General features: G+C 39.6%; 1 long non-coding RNA gene across 1 annotated transcript; it reads right to left on the bottom strand.

Annotated features, from left to right (window-relative positions):
* Positions 1 to 4,414: 4,414 nt before the first annotated feature.
* On the bottom strand, positions 4,415 to 21,697 carry LOC121195670. The gene is made up of 3 exons (XR_005895498.1): positions 21,686 to 21,697; positions 5,070 to 5,072; positions 4,415 to 4,497 (listed from the first exon to the last, which is right to left on the bottom strand). It is a non-coding gene; the product is annotated as an uncharacterized LOC121195670 (long non-coding RNA).
* Positions 21,698 to 22,161: the final 464 nt, after the last annotated feature.

Raw genomic sequence — 22,161 nt, 5'->3', positions numbered from 1 at the left:
AGGCACTTAATCAATTTGGATAATGTTAATATATGCGTTGAAATATTGATTAGGGATGATCTACCTCCTGTGAGGAGAAGCTCGTTAAAAAACATAATCCCCTGAGCATCCAGCCAGCAGAAAAAGATCAGACGGGCTGTTTATGCTGAGGTTGACCTGCTGAATTAAAGATCAACAAAAATCAAATTTACCCTTAAATGAGCATCAATGATTTATGCCTAAGTCCGACATTTAAAAACAAGTATTTCTTTAATATACTTAATTTCAAATGGACACAATCTTGTCTGAGAAATGTGGGTGTTTGACAGCTATAACTGAAAACGATTTCTGCTTTTCGTTGTGAACCCAGTGACTCATATCACCGGGTCTATCGGTTACAGTGCTTTTATACAACTGGCAGAACCTAGATTATCAAGCTCATTTTATTGTTGTTTCAGGTTGGGGAAATGAATAAATATGAACACACAGAAGAGAAGAACGAATAATAAAGCCATTACTGTTTATATGTCCTGATAAAGACATGAGCAGATAAAAACTCAGCAGTCTTTAAGCCCTGAGGAGGATTTGATGCCTCCACATCAGCTCCTTGATGACAGCAGTAAACAGTTTGCTCCCTGGATAGTAATGTCCTGTTTTTAGTGCTTGTTTAGCTGAGGGAAAGGCGACTCATCATGATTTCGCCTGCAGTGCGACATGAATGGCAATGTGTGCTATAAAAGACGTCCTTTACGTTGTAATTTACTGAGACGGGGCTCTGTTGAAACAGGTCAGGCTGGTTCCTCAAAGCAGCAATGGACAATGAAACCTGGAAACACAAGCAAAATCCTTTTCTATAACCACATCCACACCCTTGTATGGAGTCTTTGTTTCTATAAAGGCACATAAAGTAAAACACACACACATTTTCAGATGTGTGTGTGCTTGCAGGTGGTGCTCCATTTTACGTCATGACAGTGAGGGAATCCGGTATTGTGGCTCTGAGGACAAAACCTTTTCTAACTGTGTTAAACATTAAAGATGATGACACACAGAAAAGACAATAATGTTGACATGTTTTGTGCTTAATTTGTAAGAGCACTGAAATTCTGCTAATTGGCTCACTAGCAAAGAATTACATGAGAATCAATACCATTCTCGTGTATGTGCATGAAGCCTGAAGTTTGAGCCAGGAGGTGATGCCGATTGTCTGTTTTCTCAACGCAGTAACCTTCCACCTGTCGTTCATGGTGCATGTGACAGAATTGTAAGCTCAGTGATTGGATGTTTGGAAGTGCTCCAGAGATTTAGTGATAATGTTGAGGGCCTTTCAAGGGACAGGAAAAAAAAAAGAATGGTCAAAGTTGAAGCAGTAGAAGCAAAGATATCCTGATTTTACCTCCTTAATATGGGTCAAGCTCCAAAAACACTGGATCCTACACTTCCCATAATGCAACTTGATAGCCTCTTTTGTTAAACCCTCCCTGCCTGGTATACCCCCACCTTCACGCTCTCCGTTTGTGAGCTTACACAAACGGAGAGCACACTCACACTAAGCTGAGATTCTCAGGTGAATGATTTTCACAGACTTGATGCCTCATGATGAGTTAATCGACTCTGACATGTAAAATGGAGAAATGCCCCTTTAATGCAGACTTACCTGAACTTCAGCCTCACACACCTTGACCTAACTTTGCCTCTTTAATGACCCCACTCATGTTCTCCCTCTGTACTTCTAGTGTTACAGGACTGTTCTAACACTATGGCGGATACTCTGCTGGCCTCAAGTCACAGATGACTGACAATTACAGCTCTCATTGTGTTTCCTACAGTTTTTGTACTTTATCTCCCCCTGGCCTTGTCCTTTCTATCCCAGCTTCCCAGCCGCCTTCTGTCCCCTTAATCAAAGCAGAGAAAGATTTAGAGAGGAGGTAAACACTCTGGTTTTATGATTGGGTCCCTTCTTACAGCGTGGCCTGTATAATTGAAAAGCCCTCGGAGACTATTTTAAGACACTAGTGGGAACAGACTCCCATGTGTGTGCTACGGCTGGGAATGGGGCTCTTTCTTTTTCTCTTGCGTTCACTGATTGCTAAACAAGTATGGTGTCTTTAGATGGTTCTCTTCTGTGATTACCGTATTGTACTGAATATACAGAAAATCAAACAAAAGCTTAAAACAAACATTTTCCGTCTCACCAGGGCTGTGATCTGTCACTTTATTTTACAAAACAAGAAATTTCACAATCAAGAGAAGAAAAGACGCTTCACTGCCACAGTGCACTGTGTGTTTTTGAACAGGTTTTACTCAGACCATCTGTTCTTCACACCGCTCTACAATCCCAGACCACCAACATCCCGCAAACCAAAATTAACGTTGTTTCACTGTGAGTAAAAAGTTTAAACAAACAGAAATATCAGCAGTCAGCGTCTTCTCTCTACCCCTGTGTCGGCCATAATAGACTCTTTGTTCAGTTGAAATTATAAACTCTTATTTTGGACCTTGTATGCATGTGTCAACTGGTGCTGTGTGCGTCATAATGATAACTGCTCTGTACCTAAGATTTAAACTTAGGACATCTGTAAAGACGAGTAGCACACGAGTAACACAGCATTTCAGAAACATGCTGTCAAACAACTCAAAACACTTTTTTAAGTTACTCACACTAACAGGACTTGAAAACATCCTTTTAAAAAGCTCATTATATTGCCAAATTAGCCCTCAACAAGTTGGAATATGAAGTCTAAATGCATGTAGTGACAGATTTATGGTCTATACAAACTTCCTAACCTGAAGTGCCCCAACCTCATTACACTGTATAATGAAGGTGCGGAAATCAGATTCCAGATGCAGCATACGCTGGCACATCTGAGACACGGGTATTCCCATGTCAAGGAAAACACGACTGACTTCACTCGTCTGCCTCAAACCCCATGAATCACACAGAGAGGAAGCACCTGCTGATATATTACTAAACTTTCCTCAGAATTTTTAATAACAACACCATGCTCGTGGCTCTCTGACGCTGGACTGAGGAGCCGTGGTGCTTTGGTAACATGCTCACTGTGACACACACAATCTTTCCCCACTTTCCCCATCTTGGTTTAGCAAGTTAGCATCATCCATAGAGCGGCGCCACTTGCATGGCTAAAAAAAACACCTTGTAAAAATGGCACAATGCAAAATAAAAGAAAATAATAAAGGGACTTTATCATTCACAAACTGCTTTTCTCCAAGTATTTAAACACAAAATTCATTATTTTTACTTGTACCACATTTATAATATTGGCATGTGTTGATGGTTAAAGACAGTTTACTTTTAAATGATACTGAAGTAGGTTGAGAGAGAAACCAAAAACTCTATATCTTCACTACAAAATGCACAGTCACATGGAAAAAACCTTCCATGGCACTTGTGGTAAAACGATCTTTTTTATATATAGATATATTGCCCCATAAAACCATTCAAGTAACATGAAGGCAGGGTCCCCCAACTCCAACAAATAGGCCTATTACCACATAAAAGACACGCTCTGCTCTAATTCCATTTACCATTATAGCCTAAGAAGACTGGGACAGAGGTTCTGTTTATCAGTGTTTCCCTATATACTGATATTTGATAATGTTTGATGACCAAGAAAAACAACAGAAGAGCAGAAGAACTCCAACTAGTGAAGAGCACAAATGTATGGCCATTTAAAGAGTAGAGTTACAACAAATAAATATGTGGCAGGTTGAAGAAGTGGTATATTATACCAAGCAGGAATGTTATTTTATTACCAAGTAAATAATAATGAACTCCAGCAGAAAATAGATTAGAGTATGTATAAAGTGAGGCTGTAGTTTACATCAACCTTAGTAGATTCAGTTAATGTACATTACTCACTCAAGCTGTCAAATCAAAGTGTATAACATTAGTGGACATAAAAAGTACATGGGCTTTCCAGGAATTTGTAATTCACCATCGCTTCCGTTGTGGTCCACTAACACTGTAATGCAAAGGAGGACTCGGGGTGCATAGGTTTCATTTTAGCCGATCATGACAGATGAATTCCTGGGCTGATGTATAGCGTAATGACTCTATCACATGAACAACTTTACAAGTTTATTACAGTGGATTCACTGTGATCAGTGCACTCGCTCATGGAGGTGAAGTAGATTTGTGTGGTGTTTTTTGCGTTGAATTTGAATTTGGCGAACTCTGATGTGAATTCCTGCTAATGATTGATTCCAAACTTTCTAGACAGTGTTGACCTTTGAGGGAATGGATAAAACTGGAGTCTCCAACATAGTGGAAGCTATAGGCTATTAGCTGTGTGGCACCATTCAGTTTTATGTAACCTTACTCATCTGAATGAGAATCAGAGGAGCAGTACCATTGAGAAGTAGTCCAGATATACATGTAACATGTTAATAAGTTATGCTTTAGCAGAGGTAGAAGGTAGATTTATTTACATCTTTGAACAGAGCTAGGCTATCTGTTTCCCCCTGTTTGCAGTCTTTATGCTAAACTAATCCAACCTCCCTCTGGTTGTATATTTATATTTAGCCTACAGGACAGATGTGAGAGAGTTATCAGCCCACCTCAAAACTGTCCAATATTTAAAATAAATAAAACAGCAGAAAACAGAAGCTGAAATGTGCCAGCGAGAGCCGTGCAAAGGAGCTCTGCAATGAGACACAGCAAGTGTGTTTCCAGATTTCAAAGTTAGCCACAATCATTACATTTGATTCCAGAAAAAGATCAAAGAGAGTAGAAGGGAACCCGCACACTGCAGACATCAGGAAAAGCTCCTCACCAGAGGTCTACAAAAATAGATGCCTTTTTACATTCAACCATACTTGAAAATCCGCTCACATTTCCACTAGTGGAGTGCACTATATAATATAGAATGAACACGACAGAGTGCAAGAGATTTTTCCACATTTGTTACGTGCAGTAAATGATTAACAAAATTACAGAACGACTTGTTTTATGTGCGTCCGCTGTGGCGACAACCAGCATCGCCACACTGTCTCTACGCAATAAAACAGAGTGGCAGTATGTTACTTGACAAAGACTCTGGTCGCATTCATTGTTAAAAACATGGCACGGACTCAACACATTTCCCAATAAGGTAAACAATGTTCAGTTAGGCCAGCAATTCAAACGAACATCTGAGAGCCTATCAACCATCTGCCCTTTGGCCCCTTAGATACCAAATAAGTATGTTGATGCATCTAATCAAAAATATTTTCTCTCTTAATATCTAACTTTGCATACTGGGAATGAAATGACATTTTGGACTCTTGCAGTCTGTAGTTTTGAACTTGCTTCTTAGATTTTAAAGGCAGGAACACTTTATGACTGTAACAAAAACACTTTGTGGGACGTCTTTAAATGAGGCTGTAACTTCTGAGTTTAGCAAAGATTTGTAAATGAAGGGGTTGAATTCCAGTTTCCAGATACAGGTAGGACACGCTGTTAAAGAAGTATTGCAACATTTTCTAATCTTCTCATCAGTCACAGCAAGAAAAGAGAGAAAAAGATTAATGTTTACCAAAATGTCAAACTATTCCTTTAAGCTCTGCTTCTTAAAATGTGTGTAAAAGTAAAAAACAAAATGGTGACTTTAAACAAATACTGCATGCAAGTACACACTCACACACACACAAGCCCTCTGTAAGAATTACTGTGCTGAAGAGTATACCATGATCCCTAACTCTACTGGCTCTTCATTATACTTAGCTTAAATTAACAGCCACTTCAATAACAATAAAGCAACAGTAGGCAAGCTAATGAAACACTGAGCTGTTTCCAGCGTGCGAGTCTGACCCAGACTTCACTCACACCCACCCGCATACTTTCCCCTTACATCAGCAAACAAGAAAACTGCAAAGCTTTTTTATTATTCATAAAACAAGATAATATAAGCTGTCACTGGCATTGCAGACAATATTGTGGAGGCTTTTTTAAACTGTGCATTACGCTCTCATAAAATCCCCACTTTTTATTCAATACAGCATGTCTAGACTATATTTTTATTATCATTATTGCCAGTAGCTAATTAGGATTTTTATTGTGCAAGTCAATTGGGGTTTTGGTGTGCCTTTGTTTTTCTAAGTTTTTGTCATTCCTTGTGTCTCTGGGGAAATGCCAGTCGACCAGTTAGTCAGCCACCCACTCAGGCTCAGAGCTGATGGAGGAACCACAAGGAACTAGGAACCGTCTGCATGTCTATCCAAGCGTCTCTCACACTGAGATAGGAAAAGAATAGCTGTGCTGTGTATCAGATACGATGCAAGAAAACTCTGTAGCCTGCAGCCAAAACTGCTCGCCAAGATTGAGAAGATAGTGTCACATTAAACACACAGTGGAGGTTGGATGTGCAGTGTTTTATGCATATACCTTCCTTGCAGTGAGTTGTTACTCGGCCGTACAAAACCTTCTACAAACAATGTCAGCACTGCAAACATGTGGATCTATGTGATTTGCCATGGCTGATACTGCCGATAGGCAAAGCCAGGGAAACTGTCTGAACAGGCTGCCAGTCCATCACATATCGAACACAGTCAAAACAACAATTATGACTCCTGCTAAAAGTATTTGGCAGCACAAATTAAGTGTACTGTATTTTGTAACATTTGACGTACAGTATTGAATTTATTGGCAAGTTGGAGCCTCCAGTTCACCTGAACTGCATATCTTTGGACTGTGGGAGGACTCTCATGCAAATAGCATGAGAATTCATGCAAAACAACCAAGGCTCAGACTGACTGAGCCACTTATTTTTCTGCTCCTATACATGGTGCGCTTATACAGTGTTTATGTCATGCTATTCTGATAGAAATTCCTTAAGATGAATGTTTTTAATCACTTTAACAGCAGGTTTTAAGTTAAATGTTTCAACATATATTGGATAGATTTCCATTAAATTTGTTACTCCCATTCACGTTTCCTGCTCTTCCTCACTTTGGTGACCTTTAGCTTTTCATCTAGCACCAACTTACAATACTTTGTGACCAAATACTTGTAAAACTATTGACTTTCCCTCTGTGTCTGCTGTGACATTTTCCATTTGCAACTTCATGAAGGTTTATTTTAGGTGTTATACTCTGACTGACAACTGATATCTCACAAATTGTCTTCAGTACAATTATTCTGCTTCGCCCCTAAGTCATGCTTAAACAGTTTTCACCCTATACTGTGTACTGTATTTCTCTTCATGATTAAGTTTACAGTAGGTTGAACTAAATGTATTTGTGGATATACTCAAACTTGCCAATAGCAGCCTTCTTTCCTTGTTACTATGCTTCTCCCCTTTAGTGATTTATGAGTAAATGTTGCAGGTTTTTGCTCAAGCAACAAATTGCATAAATTGATTTGAGTAAATGCATTTAATGCTATTGGCTCCTATTTAATGCACTGAGTTTGTTGTTGTTCCCTTTAAGTGTCCTGGGTTGAAATACTTCTTGGAATGTCTGAACCATAAAAGTAAATTAAATGTACAGTAATGCACAGAGGTCTTTTCTGGGAAATTCACTTATAAATCTGGTAAAATGTACTTTTTGTCTTAAACATCTCCTAATGCATTTCCCACAGAACAACAAGAAATTCAACTAAACTTTGCAAAAACTTTGCACTACTTTGCAAAAAACACAACCTGAAGTCCATGTGCCAACACTGATAAATTTCAGGGAATGACTATGCTCCACTGCACCTATAAAATCCTCAGATATGTATTCAGTCATTTCCATGTGCATGAAACCTTCACTTATGAGCTCAGACACAAGAATGTGGGTAAGCCTGCATACATTTTTTATACCATGACACCACTCTGTGATTGACAGACAGTTGGGGGGTAGGGTGGGGGGAGTAGGGGGGTGGGTGGGGGTGGGGGGGGCTGCAGGAAGGTGGAAGTTGTGGAGAAAAGAAGAGTGAGAGTCACACAGATACAAAGAAAGAGAGGGAAAACTGAAACTGACAGCAGCCTAAAAGCTATATATAAGGCAGATGTGGTGCTGGTGATGCTCGTCATAATAGGCTGGTGTCGGTTTACGCTCTTTGCCCCTTCTCTCTTATGTGACTCTGCCTTGCTTTTTCCCTCTCTCTGTTAGCCTGGCTACTTTGGTCCTGGCTTACGGCTCTTTACTTATCCCCTCAGACCTCACATTCAATTTTTTTTTTTTCAGTGCAATTACCCCTGAGGACGTCATCCCCTCACTCTCCACTCCACAGCTGTCGGTGGTGGAGTCCAGAGGAGAGACGGACGGGGGGGGAGGAGGTGGGGACAGAAGATGTTACCCTCCACGTGCTTCCTCAACATTCCCCAGAGAACAACTGTCAGGGCTTCAGCGAGGCTGTTTGTGTCCAGATGACTGAGAGGTAAACAACAGGTGTCACATGCGGGAGGCCTGGAGGGATCATCTAAGAAGAGATTAGCTAAAATAGCATACAGTAGATTGGGTAACACAACAAGAAACTTGAGGCATTGTTTGCAATGGCAGTAATGCCTAGCTGGCCCTCTGGCACACACATACACACACACACTCAGGCTGCTTCGATGCACTTTTGTATCTCTTGTCTGTTTCTTCCTTCTCAGAGGAAAAGAACTAGTACATGCTGTTTTCCTGATCCTGTTTGTCAATGCACAACAGTTCATTAGGTTTATTTTTCCCTCAGCAGAGCCACAAGGCTGCAGTAAACTCCACTTATTGTAGGAGATATCGAAGATACTGACTACTGACTGTGTTAGACTTAAGTTCTCAACAAGGAGGTTTAATGGTAAATAACGATCCCGGGCCAGTGTTTTATTAACTGAGGGTCATGTTTTCGGTGCAGACTATGGATCTAGACCACAGTACTGAGATCATTAAATCCACTCACAGCAAAAAATGTGATATCTTTTGTTTCATTTCACACAGGGTGAACCCTCTAACAGGGCTCTGTGGGCTTAACCGCTCATCCATCTGAATCCATACGCTGAAATTTGCATAGAATTAACTTACTACTGACTAGAAAGATGGTTGTGATAACTGCGACTGCATGCTTCATTATTTTTTGAAGCAAGTCAACCAGACCTGATGGAATGTGAATGTTTGGGTATAGCCAGCAGGGTCCCTCGCAAAGCTGGTTTCAAATCCTTAGTCTTTCACTATGGCAGCATATATTCACAGCTAAATAAAACAACAATTAAAGTTAAACGTCAGCAAAAAAAAACAACAAAAAAACACACACTTCAATTGTTGCTAAAGCCTGACTGGAGCACAGAAGTATCATATTCTCCAGCAGAGAGCCCTGCCCACTTCAAACCAGTGAGAAGAGACACACAGACAAAACAATACAGACAAAAATGTCTCCTGTGGCAGAAGACTATGTGGTAAGGACCACAGCATCAAAAATCAAAGTTTACAAGGCCTTTGAATCAAATTCATGCATCATGCTTCATGCATCACCGGATCGCTCAAAACTTTCTGTCAAAAGGAGCAGTGCGCCTCCTCATCCTCCTCACCCATGCTGTCAGATCAGGAGGGAGAAATGAATGAACCGGAAATGAACAGACCTAATTTTTGGTCACCCATTTTGGAAATGTAAACAAAGCTTTTGAAAGGATATCAGTTAGCTACTACAATCCACAGGCTACTGATCAGGTTTCATTTGATGAGCAGGGTTAACTTGTGGCGTATTTAAGTGGATAAATTTATGTCTACGCCCCCGAGTTCAAGATGATCATCAAAAATATTTTTACTTTTTTACAGCAAGTGACAAAAGAGGGATATTGATATATGAATGCCCAAACAACCAACACAAGGACACATGATTAAAACTGGATTTTATTTATTTTTTCACTGTATCTTCAAATTCTGTGAGCCCAGACAGATCCCTCTAACTCTGCTACAAGAGGCTGAACTTTAGTGGATGCGGTGGTTAGTGAATGTCCCCCCTTTTCTGGTCTTATATTGGCGGGATAGTCTCGGTTTGGCTGGTTTATGCAGATTTTAGTACATGGATCCACGGAGATGAGAGGTTAAACCCATAGAGCCCTGTTAGTCAGACATGATAATTGCTAAGTTCCTCAAGCGCTTCCACCAGCAGAGTAGTCTTGGAAATTAGCACTGCTTTTCATTTTTGGCACTTTCTCTTCAGATACTCTTGAATATCTGTCTCTCTCTCTCTCTCTCTCTCTCTCTCTCTCTCTCTCTCTCTCTCTCTCTCTCTCTCTCTCTCTCTCTCTCTCTCGTTCACACACACACACAGACACACACACACATACACACACATAGACAAAACCATGCAGCTGCATGCCAAGCAGTAATCTGATGGGCAGAGCTGTACCCAGATGGTTAGATTCATGTTCCTGCTGTTAGTTGCTGATGTTAAACAGGTGCTGCTTGACCTTCATTCCAACGCTGCTCTTCCCTCCTTCACTCAACCGTATTTCCTCTGTATAAAATCACAGTGTATTACGTCTCTTCCCAGCCGTGCTTTTTTTTTTTCCTGCCAATGAAGTGCTGTAATTACCGAGTGGCAAATTGACTTTTAGTGACATACTGACAGCTTTTTATTTTGCCAATATTTTAATCAGAAGCCAATCACTGTTTTGTATAAACTCGGCCCGAGGCCATTGTCTCCCAGACTGCATTTTGGTGCCTACAGTTGTTATATCTGCTAATGAGAGCTTCTTTCCACTGAAGCGAACAGCATACTTTTCTATGTAAGATAGTTAATGCTGATCAAAACCACAGCCTATACCACTCTTAGCTGGCTTGCTGGGCACAGGCATATCGAGGCGGGTGCCCATTTTGCCTAATGATCCATGATGTGATGATTGTTTGTCTTGCTCTCTAAGGGAAATGATTGATTGGGCAAATATTTTTTCTGGAAACAAATCTGATTAAAATTCAAAGACTAAGTATTTCAGACTCACACGTTTTCTCTAACTTCCCAGCTTTTGTGCTTGAGTTCCACATGCTGTACGTATCAAGATGTAGCTTTATCTAACCTATGCTGATATGATTCAAAGCAGCGCTGCTCTAAAAAAAGCCTTCTCATTTAATTAGTGGGCTTGTGGGAAAGCTGATACCCTCTATTTATTTGGCCAAACATTACAGCTCCAGTTGGGACAGATGAAACACGCTCCTACCATCAGTCGCCTCTTTGGTGATGTGCTAAGAAGTGTTTAATTATGTCAGAAATTTATGTGCTGAGAAAGTGGATCATTCAGATTAAGTTTGTTTCCCAGGACTGAGTAAAATCCGTGTGTATGAATTCTGTAGACCTCCGGTGTTTTCTTCATATGAACGCAGAGGAAATCACACGGGAATAAACTACCAACATACTTTATAAAGTGTTTTCAAAGCAATATTTCCAAATGTTGCAGTCGACAATCAGGGTTTTAAGCTGCTTCCTGTTGATTCATAGCTAGTCCTAATGATCTCAACAAGCCACTTTGGTGTGTAAAAGCCGTTAATCTGACCTCAGGGCCTAAAACAGCTATAGTTATCCTTCTCTCCTCTGAATGGAGAGATGCACAAAGAGAAGAGGGTAAGGTGGTAACCCAAGCTTTGGGCCAGTGTTGCCAGATAGCGTGCCGACTGTGAGAGGCCTAGATTGCATCCTGTGTTTCCCGTGGCTCAGAGAAAGGAGTCAATTCTCCTTGGTGGTATCCAATGTCACTGGATCCACTAGCTGCTCTGGTTACCTCAGTATCCTAGTGTAGGAAAGCTGAGGGAGAGTGAAAATAATATTCTATATATGAATTGTACTGCAATAAATTCTACATGACAAATTTCCCATTTAAAAAAGTAAAATGGACAATTCATAGCGACCTACAACAACTTTACCTCTGCTGAGTCTCTATGTTTATTTTTGCAAGAAAATAGAAGCTACAGTAAATATTCTGAAATAAAAAAAAAAAGGAAAAAAAACCCAAAACGCCTTTGTTACTGCTTTTTATTAATTGACTGTTATTTTGGAGCACTTGCCAGTCATCCTATACTTGTCTCGGGAAAAGCCAGGATAAGGTGAACAGAGAGGATGTTCTGGGATAAAATGACACAAAGCAGCAGGTGTGGGAAGAAATGGCTAGGTCTATTCTGCCCAAACTCTGGCATTTCCCAAGGTAACCATCAATAGCTTGGATTTCCAACCGTCTGTTTCACCTGTGTGTGCATTGACACTGTATGTGTGTGTGTGTGTCCGTGAGAGAGAAGAAAAAGAAAATGGGGGGAGTTAGAGTTTGCAGAACATAGTTAGGGGGCGATAAGCATGCAGACGTGTTTCACCTCTGGAAGGTTATTTTATATATTTCACATGAAAATTCAGACACATGGGGGGTCAGTCCATTTAAGCAATGCCCAAAGTCAGGCTGTGCAGCCAAACATTGTTCAAACACAAAACTTTAGTCTAAACTCTCCAAACATACCAAGTATGAAAAGCTGAATTTGAGAACATATACATAAAACATGCAGAAGACATCCAGAATGCTTATATTTCATGGAATGAGCCATCCATAAAAACTGTCTCAAATGGTGTAACTAAAGGCAGCGTTGGTTTGGGCTGAAGACTACAAATTTGAAAATGAAAATAATCTGAAAGTGTGGGGTTAGACTCAAATGAGCTTATCAGACCTCTGTAGAAGATTGATACCATTTCCATGTGAGTGTCACAAGCTTACATGTAGTTTACCTTTATGATTGGAAAACAGCTAGCCTGGCTCTGTCAAAAAGTTAACAAACCAGCATCTCTTAAGCTCTCTACTTTACTTGTTATATCTTGTTTGTTACAGCGTTTTGTATGGGAATATTTCTTGGCCCGACCGGAGCCATACTAGCTGTTTCCCCTGCTTCCTGTCTTTATGCTGAGCTAAGCTAACCACCTTCTGGCTGTAGCTTGATTTTTAGCAAACAGATATAAGAGTGGTAGATCTTTTCTTGGCAAGAAAACAAATAAAGCGTGTTTCAGAAAATGTTGAACTATTCTTTGAACAGAAAACAAAAGGAGAAAACTGTTTGTTGAGGGTTTATACTTGAATGTGTCTTGTATTTACTCGTCCAGAGCTATTACAGAGGTATTCAGGTATGGCTGTAGTAAGACAGAAAAAAGCATAAAGCAGATAAAACATAAACATGCAGAGGCCTGTATAAGAGTAGTCATTATTTGGCTCATATTCCACTTAATATAGCTCTCTTTACAGTATATTAGCAGCTTGTGGTTTGGGGAAACATTCATTCATGAGGCTTTGAAGGGCAGAAACATTCTCTTCTCTGATGTGTGTTAAGCTGTTTGGTTCAGCTTGTACCCCCTCTGGCCTGTAATTAGTAGAAATCTGGTAGACTCCTCACTACAAAACACAGGGCTGTTCATTCGCCGTGAGAGATCTGTTCCCATTTCTCACACTGCTAATGAACCATACCTTGTATCTGCGCAAGAAGGGGAAGCGGAGTGGAAGATGAAAAGCATGAAACAGACAGATCACTTGTCATTCACAAGTTTGAACTCAAAACAGCCTAATCTTCGGTCCACCTCGATACGCGCTGAAGGCACTCCAGAGAGAAAAGCAAATATGCTTACTCAGTCTCCCTGGATTCCCTCTGAAGTGTTGCTCTGCGTTTGTTGCCAAACGAACAGCATGATTTTGTCATTATTTCTTATCCTTGTTTTCCCCATTCTCCCTTTTTTTCCCCCCACTTTACAGCACGCTGAAACTCTGGTTGCTGTGGTATGCTGCTTTGTTTGCCTGTCATCTAATCATGCTTAGGTAAGTGCATCATCACTATGCATTCAGTGAACCCCACGGGAAAGCCTGGTACATGTCCCAGAAGGTGCACTGACATCAAAGAAGGAGTTTACACTGCATGAGGGGGAAGTACATAGAAAAGAATTAGAGTGAGGCAAGCTCATGAGGGAGAGAGAGCTTGGATGTAAAATGTCACAAACATCTGTTACTCGATGATGCAGTTGCAGCAGGCTTGCAGCTTAATGTAGCAGGAGCTTTATGGTTTTATGAAATGGACCAAACCCTTCACCTTGAGGCAGTACGTGGCGGTCAAGCACAGACATGTTGTATGGAAACCTGAAAAAGGAGTCTTATCTTTAAGAGGACACATGAATCATCAACTGTATGGAAGCATGTTCCCTTCACACACCCTTTTCTATGCGGTGAGGAAAGCCCTTTGTGTAATGTTATTGATATAAAGCACGCTGCTATGCATTTACACGCAAAAAACAAGTGTGACACCATCGTCACATGGCGTGATGCCCAGCAATTCCAGATCCGCACTCCTGCCCCAATGCCAAAAAGAAGACTCCCCACGCCTTGATCTGGTCTGAGTCAGCAGAGCAGGCATGGTGCCCTGCAGGTTTAGTCCATGTTTGTGTGACTGGGGCAGTGCAGACAATGGGGGGGGGGGGGGGGGGGGGTAATTTTGTACACAAGACATGCAAGAGCTGAGCTGTATTTTAGGCAACTTTAATGACATAGACAGCAAGAAGGAGTGAAAAGGTAGTTGAGAGGTAATTACATAATCATAGAAAAGCATGGGGTTTGGTTCTGTTGTACCACAATACAATTAAGTGACTTCCAGTCTTCCATATTTTTTAAAAATAAAAATAGTCTGCTTTGCTTTGTTAGGGTTGATATTTGAGTAAGCTGAAATCTGGAATCCACATCATCTAAAAGGTAAAAATCTGACATGCAATGACGCAAAATTGAATTCGTAGCTTCATACTTTTGGCAGAAGAGGGAGGTTTTTATGGATCAGTGATAAAAAGCAAAGCAACACCACCAACCACAGACACTGAATTTGGTGAAATACTGGTTAAATATCACATGTGAACAGGACTCATTTAAATTTATATGTCGCTTAACAAAAACCCTTGTTTCTGACATGAGTGCCTGGACCTCACTTCTCTCCCTTCATGGAGGTTGGAAACATTGACACTATCATAATTTTATTATAGCATTTATTTCACCCGCTGAGACATACAGTACATGTCGCCTGTGTTTTAGGGGCCAAGTTTGTTACTCGGCTCACTTTAAACAGCTGTTCAGTCTCTCATGGGCAACATGAGGATGATGTATTTCATGGGACGTTTCAAAGTATTGTACGGAGATATGAAATTTTATATCAGTCATTTCATGAATAGCTCATGGAAAATGGCTGCTCAGGGTGTGTTATTGGGTTCATTGGTAATTTATAGACATGTTGAGTGCATAACACTGCTCTCCATGTTCATTGATGGATATTGGGAAAACATAGAATCAATAAATGAAGATGTGTGTTCACACCGTGAGACAGCATTCAAATCTCAAATTATCTGCACATAAATAGCTGAAAAGATACTTTTACAAGTAGTAAACAGTCAGATTCATTCAGTGTTGAAGTTTGTTCAGTTTATACGTTAAGTGTGAAAATGACAATCTGTGGTTTTACAGGGATTACACGTTTCCAGTCTTTATCCCAAGCTAAGCCAGACACCTCCAGGCTGTAACTTCATATCTAACAAACAAATATGAGAGCGCTATTGATCTCCTCATCTTTACTCTTGGCATGAAAGCAAATAAGTATATTTCCCTAAATGCCGAAAAGCCAGAGGATTAATTGAAGCACGATCCTGCTCACCAATGTTTCGATTGCTGAGAGTAATTATGGATTAATATTCATGACTTGCTGAGACCTATTCTCATTCATGTCATATCAGAGTTATTGTAATTACACGTTTCTGACTTTTAAATAGGGTTTACATGAACTTCCAAGTCTGAATTACGAGTGGGAAACTTAGATTCTTCTGAGAGCTCTGATAAATCTGACTTGGAACTTACTAATATTGAAGTGCCTAAAAACAAAAAAAAAGATGCCTTACATTAGTCAAAGTTCATTGTTTTATGCAGTTAAACCCAGATTCGTGGAAATGGTGTCATATCTGAACATGAATGCAACAGTAGGCAATGCAGCATATCTACCATAAACATCCCAGCATGAGCTAGACAGAAGACAGGGATAGAGCCCAAGACATTCATACTTACATTCACCTCTGACTCAGATTTTTTTTCTTTCTCTTTGCTGTGCAATGACAGTGCTGAGCCTCTTTGGTGCCCCTTTGGAATAACCAGCTTAAAGCAAAATTGCTATGCCTTTTATGCAAAGTACATGTGTAAGTGCATGTGTGTGGTGACCTTCTACTGTGGTTTTGCTTTGCGAATACTCCAAAATGTCAGTTTTTCTACGACTAAGAAAAACACAGCAGCTGAGCTTAGACATTTTGTAGGTTGTTATGAAGCACACCAGGGGAACATGACCTTTAATTTTACCCAGACGTTACTAAACGCAATATCAGAAAGTATCAGAGTTGAAAAGGTGTTTTTGTCAGATTACAACATATGAGGGGGATAGTTATTTCAATTATCTGCAAATATTTGTGATGTACTGGACTTCGGCCACATCCCTAACCTGATTTGTCATTTGGCTGCATATTTCTTGTTTTATATCATGTTGCTCCTTCATAATGTGTCCAACCGTCTGAGGTCAGAGCTGTTTGTTGGTCCACAGAGAAAGCAAGAGAAAGAGAGAGAGAGAGAGAAAGGGAGATGACTGTGAAGAAGAGGAAAGAGAGAAGCAGATGCTCCCTCAGGAGGAGGGTTGAGCTGCCCACCTCCTCTCTCCCTCCATTCCCTCCTTTTAATTCTAAGAGCATATGGACACTAAAGAAAGACCACAGGACAGGAGACATGCTGGAGAGGACAAACAAAGTGAGAGGGAGAGGGGGATAAAACAGAGAAAGGAAGGCAAGAAAATGGCAGAGGCAAGGAGAAAGAAAGATGGAGGGGGAAAAGTGGTAAAAACAGGGAAAGAGGTGCAAGAGGGCCCGCATGTTTTAAATAAACATGTTTTTTTCTGAAATCAGAGCTGGAATGAGACTGAACGATGGAAAATAGCAAGCATAGCACTGCGCATGAGGCAGCAGGCAGCTCGTCTGCTGAGGCAGGGTGCGGTGAGGATATCCTTGACTTAGTTTGCACCCTTTTCTGGCCTGAATCTAATCACTGTCAAACTGTAGAAAAGTCTCTGAGGCTTATCAGTTTAATAAAACCATGTGCTTTGATTGGGAGAATTGAACATTTAGTTTACAATGACAGATTTGCTTCACTGAGAGGTTTTAGAAGTGTAGTTTAGATTTCTGGACGAACTGTCTCGGGGAGACACCTAAAACATTCCACTGTCCATCAAATTTACTACAAAGAAAAAGCTAAATAATTGAGAGTGATGTATTTGATTTCTTGTGACATAAAGGAAGAGACTACAGTTAAGATGAATTACACAGGCAAACACTGTCAGTCCAACCAACATGTGTTTGGCAACATGTGTTTGAAAAACTATAAACAATATTTGTTTTCAAGTCGCTTTCTAACTCCATATCTCTCATTGGAAGTGGAAACTTAAAGTTTCCATTTCAAAGTTTCACCTTGCTGGCAAAATGGAAATGCAGCTGCAGCACCTGCAGCTGGAGATGTGCAGAAGTGCTCAGTGGATTCATACATTTTCAAGACTGGTAACTGCCTCAAAAGCCGTATAAATAAATGAGATATAACGTGAGAATGTGCTGTTTGAGATAATGTGTCAACAGGACAGTTGTTACTTTCCACTAATGATTCAGCCAGTGTTTCCACTAAGTGCTAAGGTATGCAAACACAACCTGCTGGTATCACCCCGCGGAACCTGCAGGCATGAAATTGTTATTGATATTCTTGACTGACTCTGAGCAAGACAGAACAACACTATCACTCAGTCCAAAATATCGCACTGCTAAGCTTAATGAAATAACTGTGGTCATAAAAGAATGGCAACACTAAAGTCAACCACTGTGTTATGTTTGATGTGAGGTCATTCCCTGAGTTTGATACTACAGTGTAGTGCCCTGATAGTCACCTCCAGTTTGCTTACAAAACTCGGCAGGAAGTCTGGAGTCATAAAATCCAGCTTAAGGTTTATTTAATTTTTAGCACAATAATCAAGTAGGGTTTTATTACCTGGCAGGGGAATAAAAAGGAATATATATTTTCTTAGCCCCAGAATGTAATGAAAAGCATATTACAGCTAAAAAACATATGTTATGTTTGTTTTCCTCTCCTCATGACACCTAGTAAAAACCCATCAGCATGATGTCAGGTTGCGGTGTTTTGTGTCAAGTGTGTTGACAGTGTTGAAAATGGAGAGGTATGATGCTGTGTTCATGGATTTTACATCCTGTGTTCATGGATGCATCATATGCTGTTCTGTGGATATTTGACATGATGTAATCAGGCATTTTGGGCAATTATGGCAATGGAATTTAAGAGGATGCAGTGCCCTACATTTGAAAACTCTGCATAGAGTTAAAAAAAACAAAGGTAGAAGTACATCTGAAGCAGAAAAATGGCCCCTAATATACAGTACATTCTATTACTGGAATAATTGGAGTAATGATGCATGCAAGCAGCATTTTACTGTTGTAGTTGGCTGAGGTATGTTTAACTATGTGTTGTTTGTATTGTTGGGTAGTTTGTATATCTATAATACATGGTAAATAAGAAATTTATCATGTATATATTTGTATGTAAAATTTTAATTTCTAAGGTAGCTAGCGTCCATAGCTGTCAGATAATTGTACCTATATCCTCCTAAAGTGAATACACTTTACATTCTATCACTGGTTCTGTAAACAGATAGCGCAAACAAGACAGTTTATTATTTATTTATTTTAACTTTATTTTTTCCAGGCCTGAGAGGCAGTGTGATTCGAGAGAATAAATGTCCCATTCAGCAGTGCCAAGGCTGTCTGAGTGTTGCTGCATTTGGTTATTTAAGACCCCTTCAGTTTAAGGAAAATGTAGTTTTTATTTTGTTTTATGTCCATAGGACACTACTGTCAAGGGCGAGTCAGAAATCAAGATCTGAAAGATCTGGATTCAGTCTTAAAAACAGTGAAAACCTGAATCCTCTCAATCTGTCTCAATTTGTCTATAAGCAAAGCACACCTATATCAATACATAGTTTCTTTAAGTCTTTAAATTTCTTTAAAGTCTTTTCAGACCTGCTTGAAGTTCTTGAGGATGTTTCACCTCTCATCTGAAAAACTTAACAATACATTTGGTTATCTCGGTGAAGAAATGTTGTGTTTCTGTCTCATCTCACTGGTGTGAAGTGAGCTTAGTTGTAAATCAGGATTTAGTGACATTTGAATCAAAACATAATGAGCTGTTTGCTTATATTAAAAGGCCACTGTCAATTAATTCTGATTAAAGCACAACCCTTATTAACCAAATTTCTTTTTGAGAGTAAAACTCTTAGCAAATTATGTCTAAGGATGTTTGTTCAGAATTTTAACTTAAATGCTGCATATTTACTCATGAAAATGACAAAGAAATACTAAACATCTGACATCAAGTTTTTAGGCCAAGTCTTGTGTGTTTGTAAAGGTGAAAAGACATTTTTGGCCATTCTCAATCGGAGCTGTTGCCGTTGTTCATTACACCCCAGATGTTGCCTCATGTGGTAATGATGAGCTCATTTCACTGGCCAAACGACAAATCAAGCTCCTTTTCACTCACTGCAAAACAGTATCTCAAGCGATTGCCTCAGGTCAGTGTAACTATTATTTGTCAGCTGAGACTTTTTAACCTTTGACCTTGGCGAGAAATATCATAAGAGGAGCGTGCATTCATTTCACAAGAGGTATGGCTCCTTGGAGCTGCCTCAAGGTGACGCGTCGAGCCAAGAATGTGCTGATTTCAGATGTGGCAAATGGCAACCATGATGATTGTCAAATCGTTACAGTGCTGTTATTGAAACCATGTTTCAGTCAGCAGGAGAGACTCCATCCATTTTTAAAAAGGCCAGTGAACCACAGCAAAAGTAACAGTGAATAATTAGTGGATCTGAGGGCTGATTTAAAAGCTTGTGATGAGTCAGATCAACACTTGGATCAGGCAGCAGTGGCATATGATCATAGAATGATTGATTCCTCCGATGATTCGCAGCTCAGCTTCAGCTTTTGATCAGATTTTTTTTTTTTTTTTGGAAGGGACCACTGCATTTCACACTGTGAACAATCTTTCACAGTCTTGAGAGATATGATGTTTTCTGGAATGCAGTTTCCTGTTGAAATGCTGACACGACTCCAGAGGAATCCTATAAAATTGTTACTCACTCACAATGAATACTCTACCACGTCAATCTAAATCAGTTAAAAATTTTCAAAGACAATGTAGAATTCAGCAATATAAACAGAAAGGACACTGCAACATTAAAACAAATTAAAACTGTGAACCCAGATGAGACTTTGTATTGGCTTACAATTATATTTGTGCTGTCTGAAGTTTGGTATTTAACCAGGATTAATAGCTGGAGTTTGTCAAATTCCTGTGGTTAAAGCCCTCAGAAAAAAAAAATAAAAATCATTGTTTGCAAATGCAAGTAAAAGACATTACGTCTGCTGTAGTATAACTGCTGTAGTTTAGATGAAGCGTATTGCTCTAAAATTATTGCAGCTTATTAGGAATTAGGAATGTTCCCCTCTAAAGGCAATAAATCATTTTCACAATCTTATTAGACAACTTATTTTATAAAAGTCACAATGAATCTTTGTTATATCAACATTGTTTTAGGGTTTCAAAGGACTCCTTGGGGAACGGTCTGACTGGCCACCATCAATCTTTCAGTGTTGAGGGGGGAAAAATTGGAGGTGGTTAGCACATTATATCATTATAGTAATCATAACTTCACTTAGGCAGAGTGTTTGTGGGTAAACTCAGTGATCCTATAAAAGTGTTTTCAATGGCAATCCTAAACATAATGTGAGATAAATGCTGAATGCAGCATTACTCAATCTATAATGTTATGCTATTATTAATTCTGTTATAATTACTGTTATAACTGGCGGTACATCTACCCAGCTAACGGTCAAAATTATCCAGTGCAATCTAAAAATGTTGATTGCACATTGCCTCTGTACGTTTGTGTGTAGTCTATAGCTCGTTTTACTGTGGCAGACAAATGAAATGGTTTGATCTCGTTGTGAGCCTCTGCCATCAGTGTGTGAAATGTGTGTTTACTCAAGCATTGAGCTGCTTTTCTTCCCTGGCCTGAATCCATCTAATCATCATCGACTGAATACCAGTCTGTGGTTGTGTGAATGCTTTTTCAAGATAAATAATGACAAAAGATTGTCCCAGAAAAGTGGAGGTAACAGCAACAACAAAGTAATATATCCATATTAGAGAAGTGTACTGACATTGTATGGGAGATTTTTTTTTGTCTGTTGCACTACATCATAAATTACAGTGGCATTTATTGTCAGCAGAACAACAATGGCTTGTGATACTTTATACAGCAGGAAAACAAGCAGTCTTCTTACTAGTATTTAAACTTCTCTTTTTTCCTTATGTTTCATATTTGGCCTAAATATACACTTATTGCCACATTAAGTTTAGTAAATGAGCATTTAAGTATGTTCATGGTTATTCAAATTTTCTAATTTCTAATGTTTTGGTCATGCTTAGGATTCTGGACATAACGTGAGTGAATTCAGTGAATTCAAATGAACAAGTCTAAGGTCATGCTAGTGGCTCTTTCAGGCTGTACTAAGGCATAATGCAGCTTTGTGCTAATGTATATAATACCTGCAATCTATGATTGAAGACATACATTTTTGGAAAATATACAGTGAAGTGGGCTGTTTTTATATTCTAACTTGTGGCTGTAGAATTAATGTGAACATGATCCAACAAAGTGAAATGAGCACAACTCTGCAATCTCGATTGCAGAGTTGATGCATGTTGTCAACATAAATCATGTGAAGATTACTTCCCTGAAACAAAAATTATAGCATTAGGGTTAAGAACAGGGTAATGGTTAGGCAAGTAAAATAATTTGGTTCAGATTATGGTTGAGAAACTCTCGAAGCGAGGATAAGATTTTGGTAAAGGTTGAAGGAGAAATACTGTATATCTGCTAAAAACTCAAGCTTCGTTCACAGTAGGAAAGTCCTCTGTATGAGCTGGGAATTAAACCCAGGTCACTAGAGTTTAAGGCCATATCCACCCATCCACCATCCCAACCACAACACCCTCACTTTCCACCATGTTGGTTCAATGTGAAAACCACTGGCTGTTTCCTTCACATAATCCTCATGTGGTGGGAAAAATACCTCTGTTACTTTTCATGAAC

This window comes from Toxotes jaculatrix, chromosome 16 (genome assembly GCF_017976425.1).
Source record: "Toxotes jaculatrix isolate fToxJac2 chromosome 16, fToxJac2.pri, whole genome shotgun sequence".
In the NCBI taxonomy this organism is placed as follows: domain Eukaryota; kingdom Metazoa; phylum Chordata; class Actinopteri; family Toxotidae; genus Toxotes; species Toxotes jaculatrix.
Note: the sequence above shows the minus strand (reverse complement) of the source record. Positions and strands in the feature narration are given on the sequence as shown.